The sequence below is a fragment of the Bos grunniens genome, chromosome 12 (assembly GCF_055505025.1).
Source record: "Bos grunniens cultivar Pamir isolate PY7600 chromosome 12, Bosgru_T2T1.0, whole genome shotgun sequence".
In the NCBI taxonomy this organism is placed as follows: Eukaryota; Metazoa; Chordata; class Mammalia; order Artiodactyla; family Bovidae; genus Bos; species Bos grunniens.
The window spans coordinates 20,826,300-20,847,114 of NC_141176.1; positions in this window are offsets into that span (position 1 = coordinate 20,826,300).

Consider the following 20,815-nt stretch of genomic DNA (forward strand, 5'->3'; position numbering starts at 1 on the left):
TGCACAAAGCCTCAGAGAGCTGAGGGTGGCCACATGTATGGAGAAAATCCCTTTCTTTAGTTTGAACACATTTTCATTTAAATAAGACTCACTATGTATGTGTGCTCAGATGTGTCTGACTCTTTGCCACCCCATGGACTGGAGCCCAACAGGATCTTCTGTCCATAGAATTTTCCAGGCAAAAATACTAGAGTGGGTTGTCATTTCCTACTCCAGGACATCTTCCCAACCCAGGGATGGAAATGTGTCTCTTGGGTCTCCTGCACTGGCAGGCACATTCTTTACCACTACCAACAATCTCAGGGAGATTCCCTCTAGAATTTTTCCCAGCCAAATGCTACATATCATTATTGTATTCATTTTTCTACACAGTCTATTTCTGTCCCAAACTTCAGAGAACTGAAGCCTGAAAATCTCCAGCACAGGCATTTTCTTAAGCTGAGATGGGCGTCAGAGGAAACTATGAGCCCCTTGATATTGTAGTAAATGTTATGGGATATACGCTTTAGCATGGTTTAGTTTGCTGTGGGAGGGGGATTGTTTTTTTTCTTTCTTTCTTTCTTTTTGAGGAAGAAAATGTTCATGGCTTTATCAGATGTTCAAAGAGATCTGTGATACAAAAAAATGTTTAATGTTGACATCCTGCTCTAGAAAAATAACCATGACTTTTAAAATGTAACCAGGAAAAGACATTATAAATGTATTCTTCTTGAGCGCATCCTCCGCCTGTGACATTCTGCCAGGCACGGTGGTGAGATGGTCTCGAATATGTAGGCACATCTACACTTTACATCTGTGGAGTGCTGATGAAACAGTTCCCCAGATGTTAATTGATGGCATCCTTGTGGCTTCCTCAAGAAAGAAGCATCCTTTCCACCAACATCATTATGGGTTCTCAATTCACAAATGAGAAGATGGGCCTGGAGGGGTCAGGAGACTTGGTGAAGGTCTGATCAGGCGAGTGAGAATAGTCTTTAAACCCGGCGCCCCAGCTTCGAACGCAGAGTGCTGGTCCCCTGCTGTTTGGTTCTCAGAGCCCTAAAGGCATGCACTCCAAGGTCTCCTGGGTGTGCGTGTCGGGGGTCTCTACCTATCCCACGTCTCTGGCTTTACACAGGCACAGTATCCAAGTATCCAGGATGGACAGGAGCTGACAGAATTCCTTCTCTGAGAAATCCAGGGTCTATGACCCCACTGCCTTTCTCGGTAGCTTGTTCCACTGGGCTTTATGATGATACTCAATCCACATGGATTGAGACAAAGTTTAAATAGATAAACAATGAAGTCTAGAGACTTCCCTGGTTGCCCAGTGGTTAAGACTCTGTGCTTCGACTGCAGGGGCACAGGTTCGATATATCTGGTCAGAGATCAATCCCAAATGCCGCTCAGCAAGGCCTAAACAATTTTTTTAAATGAAATCTAATCTCTATTATACTCAGAATGTCATAAGAACCTAACCTCTATCTTCATGTATATTCTCCCCCACTGTACCCCTGCCTCCCGGATGGATTCTTCCTGAAGTCCAGACTTGGGAGGAAAATGGAGAGACTATTAAAGCGACATGACTTGGCAAGCACTTCATGAATACCAGGGGCAGATGGAAGAAGCAGCATGACCCAGCCAGCTGACTGTCCCACTTCCTGCCCCACACCAGCCACCTTCTCACCGGAGCTCCCACTGAGGGGGTCGAGGAGGGAATGCTCTCTCCCTGCAAACGCACTTGTCATCTCTGCTCAAGAAAATTCATCCCAAGAGGCAACTGCTTTTACATCATATTCAATTTCTCATGGCCTCACTAGAAGGAACGGATGGCCTTGTAAAGAGAGTTTTGAGATCTGAAACTAGGCATCACAGACAATTCTTCCCTTGCAATGGAGAACACTGGGCATGCACCTAGGTGGAGAACGGGGAAGGGCCTGCATCCACACCCCCAGCCCAGCCCCTCCACACCATCCCCACTGTGGACTGGGAAACAGCCCACTGTTCTTGGAAACCAAACCTGCTCTCTGTGCAGCTAGCAAGAGCCTTGAGGCTTGGCCAGGGCCCCAGAGACTCAGCATAAGGCAACTTGTTATAAGAAACGTTGCTTTATTCCAGAATTCCTCAAACCCAAAGGGCAGCATCCCAGCACAGGGCAGATCAGCCCAGAAGGACCTGCTCTGTAGCATTGCTGAGAGATGGCAGCTGTGGGCAGGAAGGGTGTAGGAGGATGATTAAGCTTCTCTCTGCTCCCAGGGGAGCCTCATTTGTGCTGCTGGGCAATGCTCTCGGCCTGGTGGGCAGGGCAGGGAGGTAGGGAAGAATGAGAGCATGGGCCTCGCTCAGATGTGATCTGACTCCCAGATCTGCCACTGACCAGCTTGGAAACATTACTTCAACTCTGAGCTTCAGTGTTCTCATCTTCATGACACAGGTTAAGTAGACATTACCAATGTCATGGAGTTTTTGGTCATGATTAAATGAGGTAATACAGAAGAGCACTTAACAGGGAATATTTGCTCAATCAAAAGTAGCAATTAAAACTTTTATAATAAAAGTATGATTACTACTACTTCTATTTTATAGCACCCAGGTGCCAAACTATTGTTCCAGGGCAAATATTTTGCATTCAGGCCTATCATCCTTCAATATTTGTAGAGATCAAAGGCCCAGATGGACCACCCTTAATAATGATGAGCTTAGAAATCGGCAGGTTAGTCTGCTTCCCTGAATGATGCTGAGCTTCACTTCCTGAGAGACTAGTTGTCCTGAGCAACCTGCCTGCACAGGGCCAAGCATCCCATCCCTCCGAGTGAGCCCTTAATCCCTTCCCTCCCCGACAAGGGGCTCCTTGGCTATTGTCAGGGTAGGATCAGGGATGATCCCAGTGGGACTCGCATCTCAAAGTGGTTGATTCTTCAGCCCCACCAGGCAACTGCGATTTCTCTAAAGAATCCAGAGTGAAAGAAAACACTCTGTATGCTCGCCCCGCGCCTGGAGATCCCCTTGGCTGTATCCTCGACAGGAAAGCCATTCTGAATGGGCATTTCCCAAAAGGCAGGCTAAAAACAAAAAGTGGAAAAGAGGCAGGAGGGGGAGGGGATGGAGAGGAAGAAGGGAGAAAATGAGAAAAGGAAGAGATCGAATCGTCTGTGCTGAATATTTAATAGAGGGTAAGATTACAAAGTTCGACAACATGTATCCCGTGTCATGCCGGTCCATTTGCACAGCCTGCTGGAACATTCTGCATTCTGGTTGTGCTGTGAATTGTGAGGGAAAGAATTTCCCCAGGAGACCAGCTCCTCTGGCTCATGCAGTGCCTCTGGGCCTGTGTCCAGTGGAACACAACCCTCCGGGGGTCAGAGCCCGTCCTGTCCCGCTGGGCTCGGTCCTCTACCTATGGAGACAGACACAAAATGCCAACAGGTGGCTTCACTGTTCCTTCTTACTTTAACATGCTTGGAAATCCTTTAAAAGTGTGCCTGTAAGTAAAAAGAAATGGCAACCCACTGCAGTATTCTTGCCTGGAGGATTACATAGACAGAGGAGCCTGGCAGGCAACAGTCCCTGGGGTCGCAAAGAGTCGGACACGACTTAGCGACTGAGCATGCAAGTAAACATCAGCTCCTCCGAAGTTCACAAGACTAAAAGAAAGCGACATGGTGCCTAAGGCCACGGAGGGTTGGTGGCTGTACTTGTGTCCCACCCTGAAAGGCACAGCCTCAACTTGGAAACTGCCATTAATGGAACGCAGAGTGGGCACATCTGCGGGAGGGTGGAAGGGGGACTCAGCTGGATTAAGACTACGGGCAAGTAGTGAGAAACGGCTGGAGAAAGCTGGAGTGGGGAGTGAAGGTGGCATCAGGCACTTAAAGGAAACTTGGAGGCCACACCATCTTTTGGGTTTAATTTTGGGTTTAATTCAACAGAATATTCTTTGTCAGAGTCTCCCTTACACGACTTAGAAAGACTGCCCTCTCTAGGCCCGGCCAGCAGTCCTTACTGGCTCCCTTGGCCGGATCCCCTGGAGCAGTGCACAACCCCTACAACTGTATATGACAACCCTGACTGGATAAGAACTTAGAGTAGAAGATGGTGTGGTAAAAGGGATTTTCAGAAAATTCCATTTAGAAACCTTAAGTAGGAGCTCTGTCAGATTTAGGAAAAGTGAGGGCTTCACTTCTCTCTTACCATGTATAATCCACCCTGAGACTTAGTGGTTTAAACTCAGCAATCATTTTATTTGCTCACAATTCTACAGTTCATCTGGACTGGTGATGGGCATGGCGGTGGTACTCCCATGCCTGCATTCAGCCGTGGGCAGGCTGGGACTGGGTTCAGCTGGGGAGCTGGGACACACAAGCCTCTCCTCCACATGGTCCCTCCAGCAGAGTGGCCAGAATTCTGCCTCAGTTTCTCAGGGCTTCCAATAAAGCAAAGGCAGAAACTGCCAAGCCTAACGGCTTAAGACGGGAAAGAGCACCATGTTCTCCTGCTTCTTCATACTGTTAATTAAGTCAATCACAGGACCAGCTCAGCAGGTAGTATGAGAACCAGTAAGCATGGCTCACTGGGGCCACCAGTGGGACAGGCTGCCATGGTCTGCTGGGGAGCTGTGGTAACCATCCTTGTAGAAGGATGAGGCTCTCATCGGAGGGCAGCCAGTGAAAGGGTTCTCTATAAGAGCAACCCCCGAATCATTTATATTTGGCTCAGGGTGTATTATATATCCCCAGGGGCCCAACCAGACCCAAGGTCCACAGTGTTTTCTAGGCTTCTTGGCAAATATCAGATTGGGTGAGAGACTTCCCAGAGATTCTTGAGAATTGTAGCAACTTCTTACCAACCTTTATAGAAAAACCACCCCTTAGGGGTTTCAGGCTGTCCTTCCAGATCTTTCTGTAACCTCCCACCTGCTTTCCCTCCCCCAGTTTCTTTTCATGGCGTATAAACCCCCAAACCCTGTATTAAGCCTCTATTCCTCTGAACAGAGCCTTCCTTTCTCTTTTCCTAAGAGTTAAATGGAAATTCTTGCTTTTATTCATACTCCAAAGAAACCTGTTACCTCAGCTCACAGGAAAACCCTCTCTGTGAGATTTGCTATCTTTGTCCTCCTCAAGTCTTGGCTGGAAAGAGGGGTGACGTATCGCTTCAGGCTCTGAAGAGAGCCTGGTCTCTACTCAGTGACAGCCTCTCTCCTGGGCAGAGGTGCTGGTCTGTCTTTGTGACAGCTAAAGGAGGAACAGGTGTAGCTAGAGGCAGTCCGTCTTTCAAGGTTTGCCAAGACGATGGGCCAACCTTCCAGAGTGCCTGTCCATCCTGACCTGTATTTGCTGACTAAATTCTCAGCTCCCGGACCTGCCCCTTCCAGCAAAGCATATTATTTCCCTCTCCATGGAATCAGAGCAAAACTGCTACTGTGCATCAGATATGGATGCCAGGTTGAATCAAGGTCTCAGGGCAGAGACTGCACTGTTCAAGAATGCATGTTTCATCTCTAAACCCTTTAACTCCCTTTGAGTAGAAAATGGCTGTAACCCAAACAGCTGATGGAGAGGAGCCTCACATCTCTGCCACAGGGCTGGGTGGATTAAGTGATGACAAGAAGTGAATATTGAAAAATGTCCAGATTCAGCAGGATTCTCGGTGTTTGTATGGAACTGGGTCACTTCAATTGCTGTTACAGAATCCCAGTCTATCTACATACAGCCTTCAGGCTTATCTTTTTAATCAATCAACAAATATTTACTGGAGGTGACTTGGTACTCATCACTGTAGACTCTATGGGGGTTTTCCTGTGGCTGCTCCTTCTCTGTGTCCTTCATAATTTCCTCTTTCTCTGTCAGTCATTAAATAAGTACAACCACACAGTGCGATTAACTAATGCTTACTGAGCTCTTGAAAGGTGGAAACTGGGATTTCTTTCATTCTGCTGAGCATGCAAGTCTTAAAAGTTCCACCAGAGGGCAGCACCTACACACACGCGCCCAGATCTGGGCAGTACAGACAGCAAAGCGAAAATGATTCACACTGATGGACGCTGATGTAATAAAGGTGAGCGAAAGTTAGACGGAAAGGAAACCTGTCTGAATGAGTGAGTGCGTCCAAATTTTCTGTCTGTGCCTGTATAAGTGGATGGAGCTACATGTGTTTATTTACATCTTGTAAATTTCGACAAAGGCATAGTCACCTACCTTATGCCAGAAATTGTGCCTCTTGCTTTTTTCTAATTTTTTAATTTTTTTTTCTTTTAATAAGGAATAATTTGTACTTTATATAAAGACCAGGAGAAGGCAATGGCATCCCACTCCAGTACTCTTGCCTGGAAAACCCCATGGACAGAGGAGCCTGGTGAGCTGCAGTCCATGGGGTCGCTAAGAGTCGGACACGGCTAAGCGGCTTCACTTTCACTTTTTACTTTCATGCATTGGAGAAGGAAATGGCAACCCACTCCAGTGTTCTTGCCTGGAGAATCCCATGGACGGAGGAGCCTGGTGGGCTGCCGTCTATGGGGTCGCACAGAGTCGGACACGACTGAAGCGACTTAGCAGCATATAAAGACCAGTGCCTGAAATGCATGTGTCTTCACACATAAATGGGCTTCCACAGGTGGCGCTAGTGGTAAACCCGCTGGCCAATGCCAGAGACGAAAGAGTCACAGGTTTGATCCCTAAGTTGGGAAGATCCCCTGGAGGAGGGCATGGCAACCCACTCCAGTATTCTTGCCTGGAGAATCCCCTTGACAGAGGAACCTGGTGGGCTAAAGTCCATAGGATTACAAAGAGTCAGATACAACTGAAGCGACTTAGCACACATAAGCATTTCCCTCTAATTTTGTTAACCCCACTGAATTGGCTAAAGCATCCTTCCTGTTAAAAACAACATAAAAAATAGAGTAATTGTATTCAGGGAAAAATTTGAATAATCTGGTGATGAGAGGAGGACAAGGGAGAGGATGTTCAAATTATTTATTGAAGTTAAGACAGTTCTGAATTGAGCTACAGTTTTTTAAAGCCCTACGACAGAGCGGCTTCACTTTCACTTTTCACTTTCATGCATTGGAGAAGGAAATGGCAACCCACTCCAGTGTTCTTGCCTGGAGAATCTCAGAAATGGGGGAGCCTGGTGGGCTGCTGTCTATGGGAGCAGACACGGAGTCGGACATGAGTGAACCAACTTAGCAGCAGCAGCAGCAGCAGCTTTTAATCCATTTGTTAAATTGTCCACATGCACCCAAGATTCTCTGCTGCTTTACTTGCAAAGAGCAATGTATTTGCAAATGGGGCCTGGGGACGGTGCTGGAAGCTCTTTGCAAGGTTTAAAACTGAGTCTTGTAAGAGGGTTGGCTTCACTGTCCTGGCCTGGGAAGTGGTCTCTAGGGTGCAGAGGGCCAGAGAGGACAAGAGGAGACTGCCAAGGGGGTTCTGGCCCAAGATTGGGGTGAGCTGTTGCTGGTATTGTTTGATAGACAAAAACCGAGGCCATATTGTTGTGACTAAGGAGGAATCTGGTAGGGACAGAGTGCTAGGTGCCTGGGGGGGCGGGGTGGTTTACAAGATAAGAGGGGGCGGGAAAAGGAGGCAGGTGGGAAATTGTAGACACCTCCTGAAGGAATAACAAGCAACGGCTACAGAGTTCAAACCATGTGCCAGGCATCGGTCTAGGAAATGCATGGAGTCACTTACTCCTGACAGCAGCGATAAGGTAGATATGAACTCCTGAAAATGCCACTAGAGGCCTCCTCCGTTTGGCTTCCCTGTTTTCAGCCCGGTAACCTAGGCAGGAAACCAGCCACCTTCCGTCTTGGGGCTCAGCCCCCAGGACAGCGGGAAGGGAGGCAATGACGTGGAGGGGGTGGGTGGGAAGCCCAGGCCAGTGCCGGGGCCACAGTGGTCCCTGCCCCAGACGACACACAGACCAAGCCGGCCCCACCGTCCAGGGCGGAGGGGAGGGGATGGGAAATGTGCTACTGCCTCGCCCACATCTATACCCCTGCAGCAGCCTCAGCCAACTCCTCATTTGCAAACCTCTAAGCCCTCCTTCCTAGGATCCTTCCCTTTCTGCTTGGCCAGATCCCCAGGTGATGGAAGAGTCCAGAAGTCTAGCCCCTGACTCTGGGGCAAACCAGAGATGAGCTTTAACGCAGATGCCTCCACTTCCAAAGTCGCCCGAGGTGGGGAGACCTGTGTTCTGGGAACCTGGGCCAGGGTTGCGAGCTGGAGGAGATGGGCTTCTGGCCCACCGGTGCCCCTGGCCAGGGCAAAGGTCCCACTTCCCCTCCCCCAGCCCACTGGTGCCCCAGGGCCTGGCTGGCTCACCCCGCCCCCACCCCCTCGGGGTCAGCCCCATCCATAGCCCCTTTTCTTCCATCTCATGTGGCCGCACAACCACCCTGGGTGTATTTTGTTCCTTCGACTGATAGGAAGACGTAGGTGACACTGCAGCGCGCTCCCCAATAAACGGCGAGGGGAACCCAGATCATTTTGAACCCAGAGCCCAGGCAGGATGTGCCCTCCAGAGACCCAAGTGCTTCTGTTATCTTTGCATTTGCAGACCAGAACCCAGGGCTCGATACACAGTTACTGAACTCCTCAGATTCTGAGTCATAAGCATTGGGAGTGAGGGATTGGGTCAGTGTTCTTCCTAAGGGCTGTCAGCATGCAGCAGCGTGTATGCTCAGTCATGTCCAACTCTGTGATGCCTCTGTCCGCGGGATTCTCCAGGCAAGAAAACTGGAGTGGGTTGCCATTTCCTCCTCCAGGGGATCTTCCCCACCCAGGGATCGAACCCAGGTCTCCTGCATCTCCTGCGCTGGCAGGCGGATTCCTGACCACTGAGCCACCTGGGAAGCCCCAAGAGCTGTCAACTAAAGCACAGCAGTGACACGCGGCTTCCCAGAAGGCTGCCTGCTGCAGAAGGCGCTGGTGATGAAGTGGGTCCAGGGCCTCACCCCAGGGCCTTTGACAGGCTCCCCAAACCCCCAAATGAACCTCAGGCAGCCCAGAGTTGGTACCCACCAGGGGAGAGGACCACCTCGAGAGTATAGGGCACACAGAGACAGACTCCTCACTGGTCCAGGGATGGGTGGGATGGGGAGGCCTGGAGGGGTGTGAGGCCAAGGGTGACCCACCCAGGGGCCGGGTCCCCAGGGCTCAAGAGCGAGGCAGCTGAGAGTGCATTCTTGCCATTTTCCTTCACCCAGAAAATGAGCAGCAAACTTCCACTGCCCAGGTCCTTGCTGCTCCCAACTCCTCCTTTGAGGGCAGCCCAGTGGCAAAGAGGACCTCTCAGGGGCTTGATGTGGGGGGAGGGAGGAGAGCAGCAAGAGCCAGGCCCCAGGGCCCGTAAGAGAGAAGATGTGAGTGTGTGTCTGTGTGTCTGTATGTGTGTGTCTGTGCATACGTAACACAGCCTCGTTCACTCATGGCCCTTGGTTATCCTGAAAACTAAATGGAGTGTGTGTGGAAATCAAATGAACAAATTATTTAAGGATCAATCATAAATGGTATATGTGCTTATATAGATTGGTTAGCCAAAATTATGCCTCAAATTAAACTTCCCTTTTAACAGTTACATAGTACTCTGAGCCACAGATGTATCAGGACTTATGTAATCAACAGTGTCCTCGACCGCCCCCCGTACCCCTAGGTCCCCCTCCTCCCTGCTCTCTGCCCCTCATTCTCAGGGAATGTAAGTAGACTGAGGGCAGGCCCTGGAGGGGAGCAAAGGCAGGGACCCTTGACTCAAACTTCATGTTCACAAAGGGTCTTGGAAAAAAAGCCCCTGATAGGACTCTCAAAAGCTGTAAGGCACCCAGTGCTACAGCCTGAATTGTGTCCCCCCTCCCCAAATCCATATGCTAAAACCTGAGACCCCTGTGTGAAGGTATTAGGAGGTGGGGCCGTTGGGAGACAATTGGTTCAGAGGTTGGAGCCCTCCGGACGGGATTAGTGTCCTCTAAGAAGAGACACAAGAGATCTGTCTCTCTCCTTTATGCGAGGACTCAAGTCTGCAAGCCCGGAAGAACACTATCATCAGGAACCAGGCTCGCTAGCACTTTGTTGCGGGATTTCCAGAACTCTGAGAATCGAATGTCTGTTGTTCAAGTCACTCGGTCAGTGTTGTTCTGTCTTAGCAGCCCGAGCTAAGAGGCCCACCGATAAAGCGACACCCACACAACAGAAAGATGCTCACTACACAACTTGATTCTTGTGGCCCATTGTCAGACACCGCCTAAACGCCAATACCCCTAAACAGTGTGTTATGATTCCACACTCTTAGAAACCCTGTTATTATCTTGTAAACAGCATGATCATCTTGCATCACACACCTGGGTGTGTGTTTGAAAGCATTCATTTGTTAAATCCAAACATGTAAAAGGCACCCTGATTTCTTCATTCATTTTAGAATGTCTAAATTGTGTAAGAGGTCTTCCTCTTTTGACACCCAGGGCATCTAACAAGTGAATGTCTGCAGAAGCAAGACCTCTGAGACCCCCCACCACCACTTGAGACAACACAGGACCCTGGTGTGCATCAGAGGATTTCCCACTTTTTTTACATTTGTGAGCTATGTTCCATCTGAACAAAACAAGCCACGTGTGTGCCCTCAGGTATAAACTGAAGTGCCCCTTGCCGAGGTTTCTGGGTCTCTCCTTAACCTCAGTGTACGCCTTGCCATAAGCGTCACCTGAACAGATCTCTCCGCTTGCAGTGGTCCACTCTGACCTTCTGCCTGTGTGAAAGGTCACGGTGTTTGCTTGGCTTGTATCCGTCTCAGAACGTCTCGCTGGAAGCAGTGAAACACGGTGGCAGCTGCCGCAGGTGGTGGGGGGACCCCGAGGAGCTTTGTCACAGACGTGGACACCCTTTCTTATCTGAAATGCGAGAGAGGGGCCTCAGATACAGCACTGCTATGGAGCAAACTCAGTCCCGCTAGGGGATGTCCATGGCCCGGCTCTGCCCTGTGCCCCATGAGAGGGAGCAGGGCTGCGAGGTCAGTACCGTTATATGCCTGGCCTCTACTTACTCATCTGTAAGCCTGGGGAGGGGGCGGGTAGAAGGGGCCGGGTCCCCAGCCTCAGGTGCACCATGGGATCCCTGGAGAGCTGTCTGCCCCCTCTATCTGTGCCTCCTCTTGGACCAATTAAATCAGAACCTCTGGGGTGAGGTCTGGGCCAAGGCTCCGAACTAAGCGCACACAGGCTCAAGGATACCCCACCCCCGCCGCCATCACTGATGACGGCGATCCCTGTGTGGCCCTGAACTCTGGGAGAAGCTGGGCCCTCCTCTGCCTCCTGCCTCTTCTCTCCTAATAACGGGGTCCCGGAAAGCAGACGGGCTTGCAGTAAATGGAACCAAGCGCATGGAAATAAACAGCACTTGAGAACGCTGTGCACTGGCAGAGTGCCTTGGCCCCACTACGATCTCCGTAACCCCCCGTGGTAGACTTTGCGGCTCTTATGACTTCTAGTGGGGTGGCCACGCCAGGGGCCCGCAGACAGGAGTCTTCACTGGCCTTTTCCACTGCCCCCTCCCAGCCCTTGGGCTCAGGCCTCTCCCTCCTCGATGCAAAGGTTGGAGCTCCTCTTCCAGGGGGACGCCATACCAGACGCCAACCCTGCCCAGGGGAGAGAAGACAGACATGCAAACCTACTGCATCAGAGCACATGAGCTGAGCACTGGGAAGCCAGCCTGCAGGCTGCCAGGAAGATAGAGAACAATGCTGTCGGTTGCAGGTAAAGGCTTCTAAAAATCTCAGTACAAGTCAGGGCAGGAGACATTTAAGCTGAGAGCTAGAAGCTAAGAGCGGGCAGGCCCGTGAAGCTCCGGGAGACTCACAAATGGACAACGGGCTGCATGGATTCACCACGGGTCTTGCTTTGCTGTTGTTCAGTCGCTCAGTCGTATCTGACTCTTTGCGAACCCCATGCACTGCAGCGCATCAGACTCCCCTGTCCTTCACCGTCTCCTGGAGTTTGCTCGGTATCCCTCGTGAAGAGAGATACAAAACTCTGTAACAAAATATTAGGCAGTAAAACACAATACTATATGAAAAGATCAGGTAGAGTTTATCCCAAGAACGTAAAGTTCAACGTTCAAAAATCAAACATTGTATTTCACAAACATTCAAAAATTAAACACTGTATTTCACATATTGAAAGATGTTGCTCAGTTGTTAAGTTGTATCTGACTCTTTGCAACCCCATGGACTGCAGCACATCAGACTTCCCTGTCCTTCACTATCTCCCAGAGTTTGCTCAGTCTCATGACCATTGGGTCAGTGATGCTATAGAACCATCTCATCCTCTGTCGCCCCCTTCTCCTCCTGCCTTCAATCTTTCCCAGCATCAGGATCTTTTCCAGTGAATCGGCTCTTCGTATCAGGTGGCCAAGGTCTCGGAGGTTCAGCTTCAGCATCAGTCTTTCCGATGAATATCAAGGGTTGATCTCCTTTAGGATTGACTGGTTTGATCTCCTTGCTGTCCAGTGGATTCTCTCCATGGGCCCCATTAGGATATAAGATGGCCACCCACAGACTTGGTCTGTGGTGTATGTGTGTGTGAGCTCAGTCGTGTCCAATTCTGCAACCCCATGGACTGTAGCCCACCAGACTCCTCTGTCCCTGGGATTTTTCCAGGCAAGAATACTGGAGTGGGTTGCCACTTCCTCCTCTGGGGATCTTCCTGACCCAGGGATCGAACCCGTGTCTCCTGCATTGGCAGGCGGATTCTTTACCACTGAGCCACCAGGGAAGCCCACTGTGGCATATGAGAAGGAAAGAAAGATTTCTTTCCTGCCACATGGTGGGGCTTCTGGCTTACTGACAGGAATCCCACTCCCACAGGGGAGGACCTGCCTTAGGAAACAGGAGAGTAAAAACCCTTCTCCAGCTGAGGGTACAAATTCCCCGTAGACCTCAGGTGCCAGGGCTCCATTTAAGTGGGCTCCTCCCCTGGCGCTCTGGCCAGACCAGCCCTGACTGTCCCTGGCTGGCACAGCCATGCTATAGCTTCCCAAGGCTGAGGCTCCTGGGTTTCCAGAATCTTCCAGACTTCTCTGCAGGCTGACTACTCCTGACTCCTTTTATCTGGGAGAAGGCACAGCAAGCATCTTCCACACCCCACAAAGGAAGCTTCTTTCCTTTCCTTTGACAAAGAAGTTTCTAACTGTTCCTGCCCCCCCCCTTTCCCCAACTCCCACCCCCACACATAGATTTACAGAGAAAGGCCAGTATCTTGAAGCTTTTGAATTGAGGCCTCCTTGGGCCCCACAGGAAGAGCTGGGCAGGAATTTCGACTAGGCAGCAAATTTCATTCAATAGCTGCAGTGGCAGCCTCCTGCTTTCCCACTAGATGGCGCCCTTGGTCTCTACAGCTCAGTTTCCATCATTTCATTTGGCTCTGAAACCTGCTCAGAAATTTTTTTTTACCTAGCAGAAAGCTTCTTTTACAGGAAGTGGCCATGGGCGAAAATCAGAGAAGCCTTTGCAACACTGGTTTCATCTGTATCTTCCTTAATTATCAAATATGATAAAGGTGAAATGTGCTCAGTCATGTGCAACTCTTTTGTGACCCCATGGACTGTAGCCCACCAGGCTCCTCTGTCCACAGGATTCTCCAGGCAAGAATACTGGAGTGCCATGCCCTCCTCCAGGGGACCTTCCTGACCCAGGGATCGAACCTACACATCTTATGTCTCTTGCATTGGCAGGCGGGTCGTTTACCACCAGCACCACCTGGAAGCCAAATAAGGGTAAAAAAAAGGAAGTGAAGTCGCTCAGTCGTGTCCCACTCTTCGCGACCCCATGGGCTGCAGCCTACCAGGCTCCTCTGTCCATGGGGTTTTCCAGGCATACTGGAGTAAGTTGCCATTTCCTTCTCCAGGAGATAGATCTTCCCGACCCAGGGGTTGAGTCCATGTCTCCTGCTTTACTGTCTGAACCACCAGGGAAGCCAGGTGTTTGCAAAAAAACCTAGCAAATCTGAAATAGAGATACTTGTGCAGTCAGCTAGAAACTGACTCCTCTAAATAGAGAGCCATTGGGAAAATGTCCCTGCCGGCTCTGCCCCTCGAGACAGCCCAGAAGCACTAACTCTGGACAATCAGGCTGAAAAAATCCTCTGGGTTGGTCACTGTCCCCATTTTGCTCGGTCAATGGCAGCCTGCTTCTGACTGACCAACCCCGGGTCACAGACACGCAAATGAATAAGACCAGGGAAAAACAAGGTAGTGAATCTTCTCAGACATTTTGGGGCAGAACTGAGGTGGTGTTAGGCATAACAAGAACAAAAGAGAGTCTGCATTTGGGATTTCTCTGTTGGTTCAGTGTTTAAGATTTTGCCATCCAACGCAGGAGATACAGGTTCAATTCCTGGTTGGGGAGCTAAGATCCTACATGCCTCATGGCCAAAGAGCCAAAACATAAAACAGAAACGATATAGTAACAAATTCAATAAAGACTTTAAAATACCTAAAAAAAAACTTTTAAAAAGTCTACATTTTTGCACAAGAAACAGAACTCTCCAGAATACAGTACAATATTGGTATTTTAACATCGTTTTAGAACTTTGCCTGTATAAGCAGAGCCCTTAACAAGCAAAATCAAAATTTTGAAGTGTAATGTTTTCCTAGATACATGACAGTTTTAAAGAAACTTAAAAAAAAAAATTGGAAGCTAATTACTTTACAATATTGTGGTGGTTTTTGGCACACATCGACATGAATCAGCCACAGGTGCACATGTATCCCCCCCACATCTTGAACCTCCCCCCCACCTCCCTCCCGACCCCATCCTTCTGGGTTGTTCCAGAGCGCCAGCTTTGAGTGCCCTGCTTCATGCGTCGAACTTGCACTGATCATCTATTTTACATATGGTAATATACATGAAAGTGAAAGTCAATTAGTCATGTCCGACTTTTTGCAACCCCATGGACTATACAGTCCATGGAACTCTCTAGGCCAGAATACTGGAGTGGATAGCCTTTCCCGTCTCCAGGGCATCTTCCCAACCCAGGGATTGAACCCAGGTCTCCCGAATTGTAGGCAGATTTTTTTACCAGCTGAGTCACGAAGAAAGCTCTTTTTGAAACGCTTTCACGGGGCGCCACAAGAGGCGTCATTGGCATGCTTTGAAAAGGATGGCTGGACAAAAGCACAGGCTAAACCTTGACTGATAAGCTTTTTATTTATTGGAAACCTGCCTGCAGGGACCGCTTACATTTCCCAGGGATGCAGGGCATTTTTACTAAGAACAAGTGGCCTTTGGGCACTTGGCCATTGGGAACACAAGCTCTTGGGATACTTGATCATCATATTTCACCATTTTTACTCACAGTTTACAGCCACAGGCGTCCTATCGCCTACTGGAAAAACTGAGGGGAACAGGTATTGGGCTTTGTTTTCATTACGTGCTGGGAGCAAGCTGAAGATAGTTTCTTAGGAAGTAAAATTAGAACTTCAGCCATTTGGAAAGGGGCTTTAAGTAAAGTGTTTGCTGAGGGATCTGGGGATGGATGGTGGTGATGGTGGCAGGACAATATGAATGTGCTTAATGCTGCCCAACTGTGCATTGAAAAGTGGTGAAGGTGGTAAATGTTATGTGTATTTGCCCACACCTAGAATGTTTCCATTAAATTTCTTAAAATGTACTTTCTTTAACACATTTCTCTGTCCTGATCACAAAGCATGCATGTGTGCACGCTTAGTCGCTTTTAGTCGTGTCTGGCTCTTTGTGACCCCGTGGACTGTAGCCCGCCAGGTTCCTCTGTTCATGGGATTCTCCAGGCAAGAATACTGGAGTGGGTTGCCATTTCCTCCTCCAGGGGATCTTTCTGACCCAGGTTTCAAACCCGTGTCTCTTGCATCTCCTGCACTAGTAGGCAGATTCTTATCACTGAGCCAGCTGGGAAGCCCTCTAAGTGCTATACTACTTAACTCACAACCCCACAATATATATCTGCCAATACTACCCCCATTTCTGCAGATGCGGGAATTAGGCACAGAGAGGTCGAGGTGCTCACCTAAGGATACACAGGTAGGCAAAGCAGAGCTGGAACTGAAAACCCAGTCGCTCGGCAGAGCTTACGCTCCTTGGCCAAAAAGCCAGACAGACCAGGGTTAAAATCTTGCCTCACTACTTACTGTTATAAGATTTCTCCGAAAGTGAAGTGAAAGTTGCTTAGTTGTGTCTGACACTTTGCAACCCATGGACTATACAGTCCTTGGAATTCTCCAGGCCAGAATCCTGGAGTGGGTAGCCTTTCCCTTCTCCAGGGGACCTTCCCAACCCAGGGATCGAAGCCAGGTCTCCCGCATTGCAGGCGGATACTTTACCAGCTGAGCCACAAGGGTTTTCTCTAACCTACAAATTCACTTATAAAATGGAACAAAAGATACTCACCTTATAAGGTGATTGGAAAAGCTGGAGAAAAAAATATACATATCTATAGTTAGCTCAAAACAGGTACTTGATCAAAGGTAGTTACCACATTTGTTTGAAAACAAGAGAGAATCTGAAAGCCATTCAGTTCCTTTGTCCGTACATCTGGTGACGGGGTATGTTCCAGTTTTCCAGTGTTACTGCCTCCCTGGACCAACTCTCATTCAGACTGGTTCACTCCACTGTGAGGGAATGACTTATCTGTTACCTGGTGCCATAGGTGGGTGAGGGCAGTTTACGGCTTTCTGTGAGTATAAGAGGGGCCTTCTGCACAATTACAATTTCAATTCTCCTTAACTCTGGTGGAGCCCATGGACAGTACAGGGCACCATCATAGCCATACAGCTCAAATGTCCAGATCCGGGTAGAAAAGATTTCCAGCACCCCAAAGGCTTCCACTTCTTCTTCCCCATCAATTCCCACTGGCCCCCAAGAAGTGGCCACTGGTCTGACTTCTACAGTCTTAAGATAGTTTTGCCTATTCTTGAACTTCATGGAAGTAGGGTTTCCGAGCTTTCACTTCAGCATTTTCATGGATCTTCTCCAGGCAAGTGAACGAGAAACCTGAGGGCACTTTAAAATGTTGAATGAATAGAGTAGGCTTAGTAGAAGCCTCTGTGGGTCATCTAGTGAGAAATGTTCACTAAAATTCAGAAGTAGGCAATTAAACATTGACACCCAAACAAAGACCTTGCCAAGGGTTTGTAAGTGGCAAGGACGGGAAAAGAGGAAGGCTTATAGCCATAATAGTTCAAGAAATCTCAAGTCACTACTTTTTTTAATTTAGTTTTTTTTTGGCCCACATCTTCTGACATGTGGGATCTTAGTTCCCTGACCAGGGATCAAACCGGGTCTCCTGCAGTGGAAGTGCAGAGTCTTAACCACTGGACCAGCAGGGCAGTCTCTCATATCACTACTCTTAATGATATTACTAAGAATAACGGTTAAGGAAAACCCCAGCCTTTTCTACATTTACAATACCCCAGGCCTACAATGGACTTGGTGTATACTTTGCTTCAGTGAATAGGTTTTATTCCCACCCGTGTTGCAGACTGCTGTTCACTTGCAAAGTGGTATCTGACTCTTTGCGACCCCGTAACCTGCAGCATGCCAGGCTTCCCTGTCCTTCACTATCTCCCGGAGTTTGCTCAAATTCATGTCCATTGAGTCAGCGATGCCACCCAATCATCTTTTCCTCTGTCACCCCATCCTCTTCTTGCCCTCAATCTTTCCTAGCATCAGAGTCTTTTCCAAAGAGTCAGTTCTTCGCATCAGGTGGCCAAAGTATTGGAGCTACTGCATAAGTCCTTCCGATGAGTATTCAGGGTTGATTTCCTTTAGGATTGACTGGTTCGATCTCCTTGCTGTCAAGAGTCTTCTCCATCACCACAGTTTGAAAGCATCAATTCTTTGGTGCTCAGCCTTCTTTGTGGTCCAGCTCTCACATTGAACATCACTACTGGAAAACCCATAGCTTAGACTCTACGGACATTTGTTCACAAAGTGATGTCTCTGCTTTTTAATACACTGTCTATGTTTGTCATAGCTTTTCTTCCAAGGAGCAAGTGTCTTTTAATTTTGTGGTTGCAGTCACCATAAGCAGTGCTCTTGGAGCCCCCCAAAATAAAATCTGTCACGGATGGAAAAGCAGAAATTCAGGAAAGTTATGTAAGTTTCACAAGGTCCCCCAGGAAGGGCCAGGATTTGAACCCATCTCTGTCAGGTTCCAGAATCTGTTCTCAGCCATCAAGCTATCCAGAGATACGAGGCCAGTGGGATCCTGCCAAGAATGTCAGCTTTGACGATGGAAAGGGGTGGGTTTGAAGGCTGCCTCTTCCTCTTACTGCTGGCTAGCCAAGTAAATGACCTCTCCAAAAATCTCATGCAAGAAAAGAGCAGGGAGGGGTGACAATTCCTACCTTGCTGGTTTGTTGAAAGTCAAGTAATAATGTCTGTAAAGGGCCCACACAGAAGGCGTTCCACAAAGGTGGCTGTTATGGTGATTCACCATTCACCAGAGGCGATTTGCCCATGGTGATGCTCGTGGCTGCATATGACAGCAAGGTCAGCCCAGCCAAAGAAGCACCCGCTGCCCACGGTGAGCCTGGTATTCACCTTCTGGTAGGGTCTGCCTTGGCCTGAAGTTCCCCTGTGACACTTTGCAGGCACGGCAGCAACTGAGCACACCAGCCAACAGATGGATCTGAAGAGCCTGAAGTAACCCGTCAATCCAATGAAACAACTGCTATTGATTTCTGGCTTTTCTTCCCTCCCCACTGGTTGTTTAACTGAATTGATGGGTGTTGGGTGGAATTGCACCAGCCAGTCCTTGTCGTGGTGTGCTGGAGACAAAACGATAGTGCTCCCCAGAAAATGAATGAACCTGGAGAATGTTCAAGCAAATGAATGTTGCCTGTGACAGTAGCTTTCCTCCCTGGCTCCTTCTGCAAAGGGAATTAGGAAGCATTTCAGGGGGCCCTCATTGCAAGTAGATATGCTGATAAGCTGACTCCCTTCCCATTTTCTTACGATTCCCAGGGACTGATTAGATGCCAAAACGAACCCACCCATCTCTCTCTCCCCACACCCAGACTTTTGCGGGTGCTGAGTTCCTGAAACCCTTGTGTTTTATATATCCCACCCCTGCCCCTACCCCAAATCGTACAGATGAAGGCTGATTTTCAGCATTCAGTGAAAAATACAGGCTCTTGTGCAAGTCAACAGCATGCCAGCTCTTGGGGGTGATGATTCACACACCTATGATTGATATTTTCTTCCCCGGAGGTTGCTCTTTGTGGGTTTCAGACAGCACCATGCTTGTTTTCACTGACAGTGATGAAAAAAACAGATGTCAGGACGAGGATTGGAAGGGCGATGGGGGTGGGCTTAGGGGGGTGTAGAATGACAAGAATGGAAAGAGAGCCGAGTCCAGAGAATTCTGAAACCTTTTTTTTTGAGTCGCTGAGCTCTTAAGCTTCTTCCAGCCTCAGGGAGGGATCAGCTAGGTGACCCCCTCCCCTTTCAGGAAATAGATTATAGTTGCATTTTTATTGACTTAAAAAAAAATCGATTTCTCTCTCTCTCTCTGAGTCTTTGCTGCTGTCATTAATCCCATTGTGATGCTGAGATCTCTGGGTTCTTGTAATTAGCAGCACAACTGAAATTCTCACATATAATGAAAGAGAAAAAGACCCTGAGGACCCGGGGTCTCGCTCTCGGTACAGCACCATAAGTCAGCTTGGAATTTGCAATATATCTTTTGCATTTTTATGGATTTTATACAGACTGGATATCTCATTCCTGGTAACTCACACGTAATACAGCGTGACAAGAAGACTGGCTCGACACAATGCCAATTTTTAAGAATTTGATTTGCTCCTCCATATTGACATACTTTACAGTGAACAAAAGATAAGGCAGGAACTAAGCCCCTCTCACTAACGAGGAATTGTGAATTCAACTGTGAGACTGGAAAGCAGATTATTTCTCAGTGGTGTTAGAAGACCATCTCTTAAAATAGCAAGTGGGAAATGAATGGGAATATCCATAAGTGACTTTGAAAGAATAAAAAAGAACCTCTGAGCGAACTATTAATAGAAATAGAAAATTGCTTAATTTTTTAAAGTAGCTACTAAAGTGCTGCAGAGTGATACTCATATTGGTAGTCACCAAAGGTACTCTTTCTGAAATAAGGCAGAGGGCAAGAAAAGCTGTGGGCAGCACTTTTAGGCAACATTGAAGATCCTGCCAGCATAGTAAGATAAAGGAAAGAAAGTCTGCAAGGACTGGGGATAAAGACACAAACTGGCAGCTTTCTCAGTTAATATGATTGTCCAAAAGCAAAACTCAAAAGAGATAACTTATAAATAAGTGGACTTAATAAGCAAGTTCAAAGAAACAAAGAACAAACCGGCCGTTTTCACAGTTAATATGATTATCCAGAAAGAAAACTCAAGACACAGCTTATAAGTGGACTTAATAACCAAGTTCCACACTGCTATCCAATATCAAAATCCATATGCCAGTATCTGTTAGCTTCCTATATCCAATTCATTTAGCCAGCAGATACTTACTGAACACTTACTATGTGCTCCAGTGCCATGAATCAAACACAAAGAGCCCTGCCTTCTTGAGCTCACCAGTCACTGAAACAATGAAATTGACATGAAGACTAGATGGTCAATGAAGCTGGGGTGCGGAGCCTTGTAAACATCCGGGTCCTGATCTCTGGGGTTCCCTGCATTCAATGAAATTTAGCAAGGTGTACACCTGCTCTTGGATAACAGAGACCCAGTGGAGTAGACAGAACTCAGACCAGCACAAGAGCCAAGTGTGACCTTTGTCTAGCAGACAAAATGATAAAAAAAAAAATCACACCCCTAAAACTTAATATGGT